The sequence below is a fragment of the Saccostrea cucullata genome, unplaced genomic scaffold (assembly GCF_032062105.1).
Source record: "Saccostrea cucullata isolate Sc308-1 unplaced genomic scaffold, CSIRO_AGI_Scuc_v1 ctg3158, whole genome shotgun sequence".
Lineage (NCBI taxonomy): Eukaryota > Metazoa > Mollusca > Bivalvia > Ostreida > Ostreidae > Saccostrea > Saccostrea cuccullata.
This window is the reverse complement of record NW_026933488.1, coordinates 15,325-28,563: the sequence shown is the minus strand read 5'-3', so window position 1 is coordinate 28,563 and position 13,239 is coordinate 15,325.

The following is a 13,239-nucleotide window of genomic DNA, read 5'->3' as shown; positions in this document are numbered from 1 at the left end:
GATAATAAGAATAGAAAAAAAGAGAATAGAGGAAATCACAAATTATAATTCAATCAATCTCAAATTAATCACTAATTCAAATTTTTTTCAAAATTACGAAAAAAATCAGCAAAGAGATAAAAATATTAAAAGAAGAGTCAGAGAAAGAAATCAAGTCTTCTTTAGAGGGACTTTAACAAAAATCAAAGAAGCAAACAGGAAAAAAATAACAAATATACATACAATCATAAGAGTAGTATCTCCAACCGGCCTCATCAGACATTTCAGACGTTAATTTTTCTTGTGGATACGACATTTCTTCATTTGAAAGTTAAACCCAAAGAAGACGCACTCCCTTAGACACATCGCGGCACACTTGGCCAATGAACGAAAATTATGTTCTCCTAAAAGTTCGTAATTTGATTTCTTATCATTAAATTCCTGTTTCGCGGTAAAATTCTGAGAAATAATGGAAGCTTCGGATAAAGCTAAGAAACCCACAATCAAGTAGATGAAACACTTGCTGCTCATTTTTTTTCTAGGAAAGAGTTACTGCTAAGTTCCTGTGAATTTTTGCTAAATGGTATTTCAACAGCCAATAATATATATCCAACATTAATCAATGTCTGAAAAGTGATTGGCTTAGCGTTATGTACAATGTACTCTCTCTTTTTTTACAACTGTATAGGTATCGATTTCTTTGAAGTTTACATGAATTGTCATGAATATGTTTTAATGACATTTGGTCAAAATTAGGTTAAACCCTGAAGTTGTACGTAATGTGCAGGTAACCTTCAACCTTTAGTAAGGAATGAATACATCTTCACTTTGCAATTTCAATCTAAACTAGTGCTAATTGTAACGGGGACCGTTACAGATGTTCCCCTAACGCTCCCCAACTCCCTTTTGGTGCCATATTCCCTGTAAGCTCTATTAAATAAGACATACTTTATGATATTTAGACTTAAACAACGTTTTCCCAGAAGAATACAAAATATATTGAAATTTTAGCATTGCACGCGTGCTCATATGAATGCATGTACGTAATGATCATATCATCTTGTCTACACTATTTATGTATTTTAATATACAAAATATCAAAGCATTTAATCAAGAAGTATTCAAAAATACACTCAGTCAAACGTATTTTTGATTTTACTCATTTCACGTGCAAGCATGTGCATGATGACCATACCTTCTAGAGGGAGTTCATTATGTCTATCTATATTCTAAATCCCATCCTCTTTGGTTGGAAACCAAGGGAGTTATAACCATTTAAAGTTTAAGCCAATGAGATTATAACGCACGTGCACGCGTGTGATTTCATTAAAATATTATATATCGTATTGTAGGATATCTTAATGCATGACTATATTTTAAATTTCAAAGCATTTCGTCAAAAAACAAAAAAGATATCGAGAATTTTGTTTCAGCCAATCAGAGCAAAGCGCACGCGCACGCACGTGCATGCATATGCATGGTGACCATACCTTCTTGTAGGAGTGTATTATGTCTGTTTATGTTCTAAATCCCATGCTGTTTGGTTAAAAAACAAGGGAGTTATAGCCATTTAAAGTTTTAACCAATCAGATTGCAGCGCACGTGCATGTGCGTAATTTCATGACAATTGTTACAAATCATATTGTAGGACATCCTAAAATATGCCTATGTTTTAAATTTCATAGCATTTTGTCAAAAAAGAGAAAAGATATTGAGGTTTTTGTTCCAGCCAATCAAAGCGAAGCGCACGTGCATGCGCGTGAGTTCTTGCTAATTTGACAGTGTCACATTATCTACACTATTAATATGTCTTTATATAATGAGTTTCAAATCATTTCATTAAAAAATGTAAAAGTTATAGCTGTATTAAATATATCAGTCATTTCACCCATATCACGCGCACGCACGTGCATGCGTATGCGCGCAAAATGACCTTCGTTCTGCACACCTACACTACACACCTATTAACCCTAAAAAGGTTTTAGGTCAGTTGGGTGAACAGTTTCTGAGAACACTCGCGGACAAAAAAGTAGTGGAGAACAAATAAGAAAAAAAGAATAATAACTAGAGCCGAGCTCGTTGCAAAGCAACGAGTAGGTCTTCCGTTGGAGCTGTGGACAGGAAGTACAGACCTTGGGTCAAGGTCACTGCACTTTCTTATGTCAACAACCTGTCTTCCCAGCATGAGCCTCCAGTAAATTTTAATTACAAGGTTATACTTAAACATTTTTTTCTTTGTCAGTGACCTTGATTTGCCAGAAAGACATTTGATCAGGGTCATGACAAAATCTCCAATCATAAATAATCTATTTTCAAGTTAGATCCTCCACTGATTTTCATTTACTAGTTCGAAGTAACGAAGTAGTAACGAAAATATTTCTTCTGTCAGTGACCTTGATCTTAACAGAATAACCTTGGCTCTGTGTCAAGACAAACACCTTTTAGTGATTAGAAGTTCATAACCCCGACAGGAATTTTACAACTTTTCTGTCATTGGCCGATGAAGATGTTTGAAATTTGCATTATCTCGTTCCATTTTGTCACAGGTCAGAAAAACAACATTGAGGTATTTTAAAACATCACAGGATATTACTATTCAAACAAACATGGTGTTTCTATTTATGAAAGATAGACGGGGTTGAAAGTCCCTTCCATAATACGTATAATAGCTTTACTTTCAATGAGATTAAATCAAAAGTCCACAAATAAAATATTTTTCCTCATTTATTTCAAAGTTTGGGTAAAGGGTAAAGGGGGTGAGGAGCATGGGGATGTCGTGTTGTATACGTAATACATTTGAGGTTATTATTCTGTTAGACAGGAAGACCCGAGGAGTTGTGATTTGCTGATCATGATCTAAAACACGTTGACAAACCGAAACCACATGGTTATATACACGTTATTCAATCAATTAATTCATAATTATTTTCCTTGAAGGAGGAATGCATGGATAAAGGATTAAAGAAAATTCCCGATGTACAATAGCATCCGTGCATGGACTTCATTTTAGTACTACACATTGGCGTCGAAGCAAATTGCAAATTGAAAGTGGGGGGGGGGGGCTAAGTGAAAATAGAAATTATACCTTCAAAAAAAAAAACCTGGCAACAAAAAAAAAAAAAAAAAAGGAAAGGTTCTTTTTCCCAAACACGAAAATTCTATTTCGTGGGGGGGGGGGGGGGGGGGGGGGGGGGGGGGGAGGGGAGGGGAGGGGTGTGTTAGGTTCGAACTTCAGTACCAAAATTTTTTTCCGAAACCACCACTTTCCTCATTTTTAACCTATAATGCAACTTCTCTAAGGAAAGTGGGGGGCTAAACCTACGCAGCAATGTTCAATGTCTATACAAAATATATATTGGGAAAAAAAGTGGGGGGCTAAGCCCCCCTAGCCCCCCCCCCCCCCCCCCCCTGGTTCCGACGCCTATGCTACATAATGATATTGTACTTAACGTTGAATAAAATTACCAAATAAATCAAATTTAAATAGGAAAGGGAGATTATGTTTAATAGAATAAAAATTAGACAAGACTCGCTGGTAAAAACTTGAAAGTACTTGAATAAAATGCCTCTCACTCGCTCTCTCGTACGCGTATTTTTTAAAGCAAGGAAAGTTATTTGCGCTAGATATAAGTTCATCATTTTAAAGAAAATACTGAGTTATATACGGTAAACGATACAAATGGTTTGACTTTGGTGCAGGTTATGATTTTAACAGTTTAATTTAGGTTGTAAAAGCGTGTAATTACATGATAAGTCTGTAATATTCAGATAAGATTGTTACCCCGGTATATAAGTTCTTAAATTTTCGAATCTGGACATATGCGGGTTTATTACTACTTGAATGTACATTGTATAACCTGCTACTGATTTTTAACCACGGAACAAAATTACAATGTTAGCACACTACACTAATCATTTATACGGGTTTTGAATAAATTATTGAATAAATTATAAAACAAATTAAGTTGATTGCTTTAAAATCATTATTTCTTGAACTTTACTATAAAACCTGTAATATAAATTAATAAACAGTGTGCAGCACAAAAGTCACTTATGAAGTTTACACGTGCCGGTTACTTATCAATGTTTAGTCCATTTCATTGAGTATAATTCTATCCTTACGATTCGGAAGATTCTCTTTAAAAGTTTAAAATTGGTATAACCATGGTTCATATCTGTGATGAAAAAAAATGTGTTTCGGAAAACTTGTGTTGAAAACGGATTTATTTGTGTATGAAAAGAGCAAAGCTTGTGCATTTTAATAAATATTGGTTGAAGTAAAGTAACTGCAGATCGCCAGTCCTTGCGCTATGAATCGTCAAATTACAAATGGAGCCAACGAATATTTAAGAATTGATGACTGATTAATGTACATGTAAAATAAATGCCCCAGCGTTTTGTACTAAAGTCAAACCTAAAACATTTAAAGTTATTTTTGAAAGATTTAATTTCCTTAGAGAAAATAATATTTTCTTACTGTTGTAGAATGGTTTGTATATATATACCAATTATTTTGCCTATGACTGCGGGGTCAATGGTTTACCACGGTGTGTCGCTTTAGAATTTCTCGGCCGCGTGTAATCGAAAGATAGATTCCGTAATGGTAAACACACTTAGAATCTGAGTTCCAGGTGAATATGAGAATCGCGCAGTAAATAATTGTGTATTATTTGACTCTTAAAAGTTTTTTTATGAAATATCGTTCAAATTGTTTGTGTTTATATTCAAACGAATAAAAGATACTCATACTTTTTTTTCTATAACTCTTTCTCTTGGAAAGATCTTTATTAATAAAAGAAAAATGATACCATCGAATACTCTGAACGGGAAACAAAGAACACGTTTAAAACCTAATTTAAAAAAGAGATATGATACGGCGTGGTAAAATATTTATTACTTACGGCAAGTTTATTTCAATTATACGCATAAAGAGTTCTTCAATATCAAAATGAGAACGGAGCCTTGTTTACGGTGAATACGGATCTAGCTTTCTTTCCTACCATACGTAAGACACGAACAAAATAATATTTTTATGGGACAGAGATCGTATAAAAAGGAACAATTTTATCAAAAATTAATTTAACGATTCTGTGGTGGTTTATTTTTTATGTATGACTGTAGGTCGCTGGATCACACGCCGATTGATTCCCGGTGACCGACTTTGCCCTGGCGCTATCGAGGGAGGCGCGTTATATAATTGTAAACAAACAAGGTGAATGTTAAAGCCGTGCACTTAGTGGCTGTGAATAGTATATGTGCTTCTTAGTTATGTTTTATTTTCTCACTATATTGTTTGCTTTTATGTGATGAGAAGAAAAGATTATATTTTCTTCCCTTTTTAGTAGACTTGGTTTATACGATTTTTAAAAAAAATGAAATAAAAGGGAAAGTTGTCAGTGAATAAACATGATAATTTGTAAGAAAAAAGCACAAACACTTCGAGAACTTTATTCTGAAGAATATTAGCATCCAATGTAGCCATGTTTATTATTTATAGTAAGCTTGCTTTGGTTACACGCATGAGGAGCTCTCGTTTACGTGCTGAGTGAAAAGAATTAAGTGTGCATATATAGGTCATGCACCAGCTCATTTAAAACAAGACTCGAACACAATCACAATTTCATGAGATCGGTAAGATGTTAAAGCACAACTTTATAATCGATAGTCATTTCGAAATATTTACCGTTTTTGAGTTATAAAGCAAAAACTGTCAAGGTCCTTTGATTCCTAATCATAGGGGCCAGCCCCTTTTGAATATTATTATATGAAAGCCCTTGCAATTATGCACAACTTTTGTTCATCATGTCTTAACAAAATATTTTTAGTTTTCAAGATAAAAAGGAAAATATGTGTAAATTTTCGCTCTTTTAGGCGTTCTAATTTTTGACCCCTATATAGCGCCATTGTGAATACAGAAATCGAAAAACAAAAACCAATGTGCACAACTTCAATAAATCTGTTACCTAAAAGCAGTAAAAATTCTGCTCCAGCTTTTGTGGTCTCTGAGCCTTTATCCGGAAACGAAAGCCTATAAATTTTCGTTTAAAGGGGAATAACTCAAAAGCGGAAGTGATTTTTTGAAATGTTAGATACCACTCTGATAGAGTTTAATAATGTCTATAATGTCTGAAAATTACAGCGAAATTCGTTGATAAATGAGTGAGATATGACGCCTCAAAGTTGGCGTCTAGGAAGTAGAAGAAAAAAAAGAATAATAATCTTTACCAACAGAATCAGTAGAAGGTCTTCCGTTCGAAACGGAAGACCTTAATAATAAGAAGAAGAAACCGAGTAAAAACAACATGTTCCCAAACTCCGTTTGGGGAACATAAATATCATAATTTTAAAAAAAAAATGCTGTTTGTCACACTATTTTTGTCTCAAATGTTAAGATATTGGTAAGTGCTTTTTTTAGTTAGCTGTCTTTGAAATACTTTAGTATCGAATTTTTATATATACTTGCCCTATTAAATGTAGGCCTCTTACTCTTAATGTAATTTAAATTAACCTTTTTTGGAATTCGAGTACAAAATAACAATGAACTAATTCTCAGAGTGTACTAAGAATCTATTTATAGCATTAACTTCCAAACGTCAATGTAACACATAAAATCATCATAGGTTTAATTACTTTTGAATTTTATTTTTTTTGGAAAACAGTCCTGGACACACCTTACAAAAAATCATATACTTTGTAATATACAATAATAAAAGGGTTCTTCAAGGTGCTTCTAAGGCGATTTAAAAATCTTGCATAAATTTTTTTAGGGTACATGCTCTAGATAAAGGGTTGTATTTACTAAATGCGACTCGAGGTAGATAGATTACATGGGCACTTTGTTATGAAACTCAAACTCATTTTATTTACATTAAAATTCTACCTAGAAACAGTCCTGTTTGTGGAGTTATTTTTGTTTTATTTATACTACTTAGAGTCGTGCTCTTCATGGTTCTTTTTAACAGGTCGGAGAGAATACTCGAAATCGGGTATTATCCGTGAAATCGCGTATAATACCCGATATTAGGGTATGGTTGAATCCGCGAAATCGGGTATAGGAGGTGTTTTCACCTAATAAAACTTAAACAATGGGATGGCGCATGTTGCCGAGTTAACTTTCATCTAGTTACAAATGTCTTCTAAAGGTATCACTAGCCAAATAAGAATTTGGGAGTCAAGATTATTGCGCTCAGGACAACAAATACCCGTAGAGCTCAGTACATTTCATGATCTGCACACAAAAAGGCGTCCGATTTGCTATATATTTTTCATAATGTTGAAAGTATATGCATCTTCCTCATGTTCATTCCCAACACAACAGAATTGTGAAGTATCAGAATTCGGGAATTTATAATTTATAATTTTCCACATCAACACGACAAACATGAACAATTTGTAAATAAATCAAATTATACGGAAACACATTTCACACACAAGATATAATGCATTTTTAAACAAGGGATTGTCTATCGTATCTAATTATGCGTCATTAATTACTTTCACATTCATCTTGTGCATAAAATCAAATTTGTGAATGTATAAATAATGTAATGATAAAAATGTCTAAACCTTCGGCTAAAAAAACACCCTTTCTCTTTTTTTTTTGAAAATCTTTTTTTTTATCATTCATACATATTTGCAGAATATGTCTTCAACATTTTAGCAGAGACAGTGATAGTTTCAGGAATACAGCTTATGAGAGAACATAACTGTTGATCGTTTCTTCCGCTAAGTCATCAATATTTTACCATTTCTTGGCGACTTCAAAAGGGGGGGGGGGGGGGGTAAGGGCTTCTTGACCTCCTCGGACAAAACATCCTCGACTGTGTTCTGCATGTGTCCAAGACACCTCTCCTTTCGCAAACATTGAATTAAATGTTAATGCAAAGTTTTTTTTGCTATATGTCTTTGAATGTCACGGTCGGTTAAACTCGGTTATATATTTTTAATTGTAGGGAAAATTTATTCATCAAATAAAAATTATGTAGGCAAACAAAAAGCAACCTGTTATTTTCAAACACAATATGATACTACAAGTAACTAAAATTCATGTTTATTTTTAACACATTTTTTCATTATAGATGGGCCCGTGGGGATCCGGGTTAGAATAGGTCCTCAGTACCCCCTTGCTTGTCGTAAAAGGCGACTAAATGTGGCGGTCCTTCGGATGAGACCGTATAAACCGAGGCCCCGTGTCACAGCAGGTGTGGCACGATAAAGATCCCTCCCTGCTCAATGGCCCTAAGTGCCGAGCATAGACCTAAATTTGCAGCCCTTCACCGGCAATGATGACGTCTCCATATCAGTGAAATATTCTGGAGAGGGACCTTAAACAGTATACAATCAATCAATCAATCATTATAGATGAGTATTAGGAAAAGTTATTGCCATGAGTTATAAGTATCACAGAGAAAATAACTAAAAGAAAACTGTGACATAGTGATTGTCTAGAAACATTCAGAAAGTGCGTTGTATAGCATATTATAATGAGGTTTTAAGACAGCGATATAAAAAAAAATGCGTAAAATATACAACAGAAGGTAAAATCTACCCTGTCTTTCAAATAGTATAATAAAGAAAGGAAATGGCTACAATTTTTATGAAATTTTAATGTCCGATGAGGAATTATATTCTCAAAAAGTAAGACAAGAGTTTCCAAGGCGCAATTGAACACTCCATTATTTCAGTTTGTCCATTAACATGTTCATAAACGTAAACACTATAAGAAATGTGAAAACTTGACTATGCAATTCATATTTGAATATGACTGTACCTCGATCTATATTGAGAAATTCAATGTATTATAAGCTCTTGAAAAGATGTACACATTTGACTTTTATTCATACCCCCCCCCAAATAAAAAACAAACAAACAAACAAACAAACAAGAAAATCCTGTTCACATGATTTCTCGCCTCGCTCTCAATTTTCACACAAATGCATAAAAAATGGTAAAATAGCATATCTTGTATCCATTAAAATGCAACTAAAAAATTTACGGTGTCTTTGAATAAAAATGTTTAATAAAAAATTAACCTTTTTACGGAAATTATTGAGTTTGATATCATTGGAAAGATAAAAAAAATATACACATATTGTGACTTCACTTAATAATTTTTATAGAATGTTGCTGGCTATAAAAATGACGTAACAAAAGACACAATTTGATCAAATAAAAATATTTAAGACAACTTTTTCTCATTACTCAGATGCAAGCTAACGGACGCAAATGCCAGCTGGTGGAATGTTTACACAGACTACAATCTATCATATGATGTTCTATTTCGCAGATCTTCTTGTTCTGAAATGATTTAAGCGAGTGTCAAACAACACATGATTTTATCGAATCTCGCTCAAACTAATTCGTAAAAGAGACCTAACTGTGAGAAAAAGACAAAGTTGACAATCAAAGAACAGTAGGTGATCCTGTTACAAAGTTTGATGGCATCAATTCGTCGGGTGTGTAACCAGATTTGTGGGATCAATGAAGGCTCAAGAGAAGTTAAGTTTATTTAGCCCTTAATTCATGGAAATTTAATAAGATTTTACATGTCTTTGTAACTTATAATCCTTTTTTGGAGTCAAAAGTCAAAAGCAGTAGTGAGTTTTGGGGCGCCGAAGTTGAATTAATATGAAAAAATACGCAAAGAAACAAGTCAGGGGGAAGACTTTTGTACATTTTATTTGTGAACTGTAAGAGTCCTGTTACTCAAAATATATTTGTTGAAAACTGCATTAATATACTTCAGTTTTATACAGACATGTTTTATTTCATACAATGGAGAGCTAGATAAAAGACTGAGAATCCAGCTGTATCATATAAATAAAATTCTACAATGAATGTCGATGACAGCATAACCGGACTTAAACCATGCTAGTAAACAAACCATACAATGAAATATAGAATTACTTATAAACAGTACCATAGCCCCACTCAACTTCTTTGAAAATTAAAATTTTCTTTGAAATATTTTTTCAAATAACCCTTTGGCAGATTTTCAAAAATTGTCTCATGTGGATAAAAACGCGACTTTTCAGTATGCTAAACATTGTATAATCCCACGTCATTTTCGGAGATATTACGTCATAAAAATTATGAAATGACGTCACATTATGTGTATAATTTTCTTATCTTTGCAATGATATAAAACTCAATAATTTTCGTGAAACGGTAAATTTTTTTATGAAACAGTTCTCAGAACATTTGAAATGCCCCTCGTACAAACATTGATATAACTGCTAATGAGGCAACTTGGTATCTATATGAGAAGTATATGACGTACATTGTAATAGATCTAAATTTTGAATTCAGCAAAGAAAATGTAATTAATTAATGGATTCTGATAAATGATAAAAAATACCTTGGGTGCATGTTGACACAACACTAACTTCTCTAATTATGATGCTTTACAGAGCACATTTTTAAGTTATAAATTATATGCCTCACCGAAAATTACGAAGTTTCTTCCTCTGAATTCCAAAAATATTTCGCAATACCATTTTACCACCTTTTATAAAAAACATAATAAGCTCCAAAAAGGGATCTCCATAATTAAACTTCATGCAACCACTGATGCTTCACCAAAAGCCTTATTTGAATAATAAGGCTTGTTATCTGTTTTGATTGTGCAGCTTTACACATATGTAAAATGTAAATGTCTTTTACAACCAGAGTCCTGCTTATATTTAATTGGTTTCTTCCAATTTCTAACTTCTAACCCGCCGTGTGTTCGTGTTATGATTGGAGAATAACGGGGAAAAAATTCCGTCGTCAATCAGTGAATAAATAATGGATTAACAAGAAGTATATAAAAAAACGTTAATTAGCATTTGACTCAAAGATAAAATTTTACAGTGCAGGGAACTAATTTTGTTACAAAAACCAGCATCAGGATCAGCATAAGTAGGATCAGGATAGAGCTAGCATCAGCATCAGCATTTAAAAAAACAGCATTACTTGGATCAGCATCAGCAAGCAAAGGATAGAACTAGCATTGACCTATTTTAAAACCAGCATTGACCTACTTAAAATCAGGATTATCCTGGTTTACTAAAACTACAGATTTGATTTTCACAAAACGAAACCGCAAATAGGCATTCCTATATTTCAGTCGGAAATAAATACAAAGAATGTATTTCTTGCTGACAAATTGGTCAATATAATCCTAAGATTATTATTAAATTAATTTAATAGCAATAGCCCCGTGATATTTTCAAATCTGAATCAGCTGATCACCAAACGCTATGGAGTCTACTGGTGAGGCCACGCCACGGATTGATGATATTGAGATCGGTGATAAAGGGGTAAGTAGTTAGGCTTGCACATGAAAAATCAGTTAAACAATATAATAAAAGTATGATATTGTGAGTATGACTAATTTCTACAAAATTCCATTGGGTTTTATAGGCATGCACATGCTACGAAGTTTTTCAATCCGAATTTCCTCTAAATTTACGGAAGTCAGAAATAAAAGTCGAAGTGCCTTTGACAAGATTATCTGCAACCAATTAATCATAGACTGAGGTGTAATGAACAAAACGTAATAATTAATCCAATGCAATAGTTGATTTTATGTTAATGAATCTGGTGTAAATATTTTTTAATGCGAAAGTTATTAAACTTTATAAAAACTTGTGCAGAAAAATGAATTTGTGTATGTACAAAAAATCATTTTGAAATAGCTAAAATAATTATGATATATAGGAGAGAGGACCTGTGCTTGAAAATATGCATACATTTATTTTAAAACTCTTTCACTACATATTCTTTTCCTTGTTTGATGAATAGCATCTTCATAGTGGAAAGTTGTGTATACAAAGTAGTTTGTATGTCCTTAGCTGCAGATCTGTAGCTCTCCGAAAAAAATATATTGATAGACTGGAGAGCTACAGTGCCACCCATTGAAAAAACTGTATATTTTTATTGCGCACAAAAAATGTGCTCGGTTCTTGATTAATTCTTCCAAATTCTTACTCAATTACAAAAAAGGAAAGATTTAAAAAAATTCCTTTATCCTCAATCAAGTACTCTCATAGCTATTGTTGACATCTGTCAACGAAGCGTATTGGACCGAATTATCTTTGAAACCAAAATGGCAGTATAAATAAGCGAAAATAATGTTCGATGACTACAATATCAGGGTTAGGAGGACTATTAAGAACAATTATGAGGAATGTTTGGTTGTGGAAACAGCGAAAGAATATGTTAGGAACACATGGTTGGTAATATGTTGAGATTACAGTTTTAAAAACATGGAGAAATAAATTGAGAACTAAGCGCTCTTTTTTGTGCGCAATAAATATACAGTTTTTTCAATGGGTGGAACTGTATCTCTCCGGTCTATCAATATATTTTTTTTCGGAGAGCTACAGATCTGCAGCTAGTATGTCCTGTATGTAGAATTTATTTTTTTTAATGTACTTGAATCCATTTATACCCTTGCAAATAAGATCTCAATTCAATTAGATACACAAACTTTAATCAATAGGAAGTCTATTAATTATATATGCTATAAATAATTATTTGTGTTTTTCCCAAATTTTAAAAAATTGTGGGAGATTAAAAAAAAAATAATAATATTAAGGTGATCAATCATCAATGAATAAATCTTGTCTTCTTTGTACTTTTATAGAAATGGAGTTATATGAACAGTCCACAGTTTTGTTGCTTCATCACCGCACACAAGAATCTAGATCTAATTCATTCATATGAAGACGCAAACACGTTCCGGTGAAGGGCTGCATATTTTAACCTGTACTCAGCACTAAGCCTTTGAAAAGTGAGGGATCTTTTTCGTACCAACACCTACATGAACTGCGACACTGGAACTTGGTTTATATGGTTTCATTCAAAGGACCGGACAATCTACATACAGTGATGTCGGAGACTGATGATTCAAACAAAATTCTGCTTTTTAAAAAAGACAAGTGTTCTTCACTCCTAAAAGTAGAGGGCAGGGACCGTAGAGGACATGAACAGTGTGATGTAATGGTGGGTTTATAACTTACAATAAAAAACATTCTAGAAAGTGAATTTGTTGAAAGAAACTACTGGTGATAAAGAAAAAAAAACTTCATTTGTTCATGCGAACACCATGATTCTATTAATTTATTTATTTGACTTTATAATACAAGTGAAAAAGAGTGAATATGGGATATGAATTGTAAAACTATTAATCTAATAATTCCATGATTACACTATTTCATAAAATTCTAAAAGATGTTATGGGACACTTTGTAATTTTATTTATATTATAATTTCATT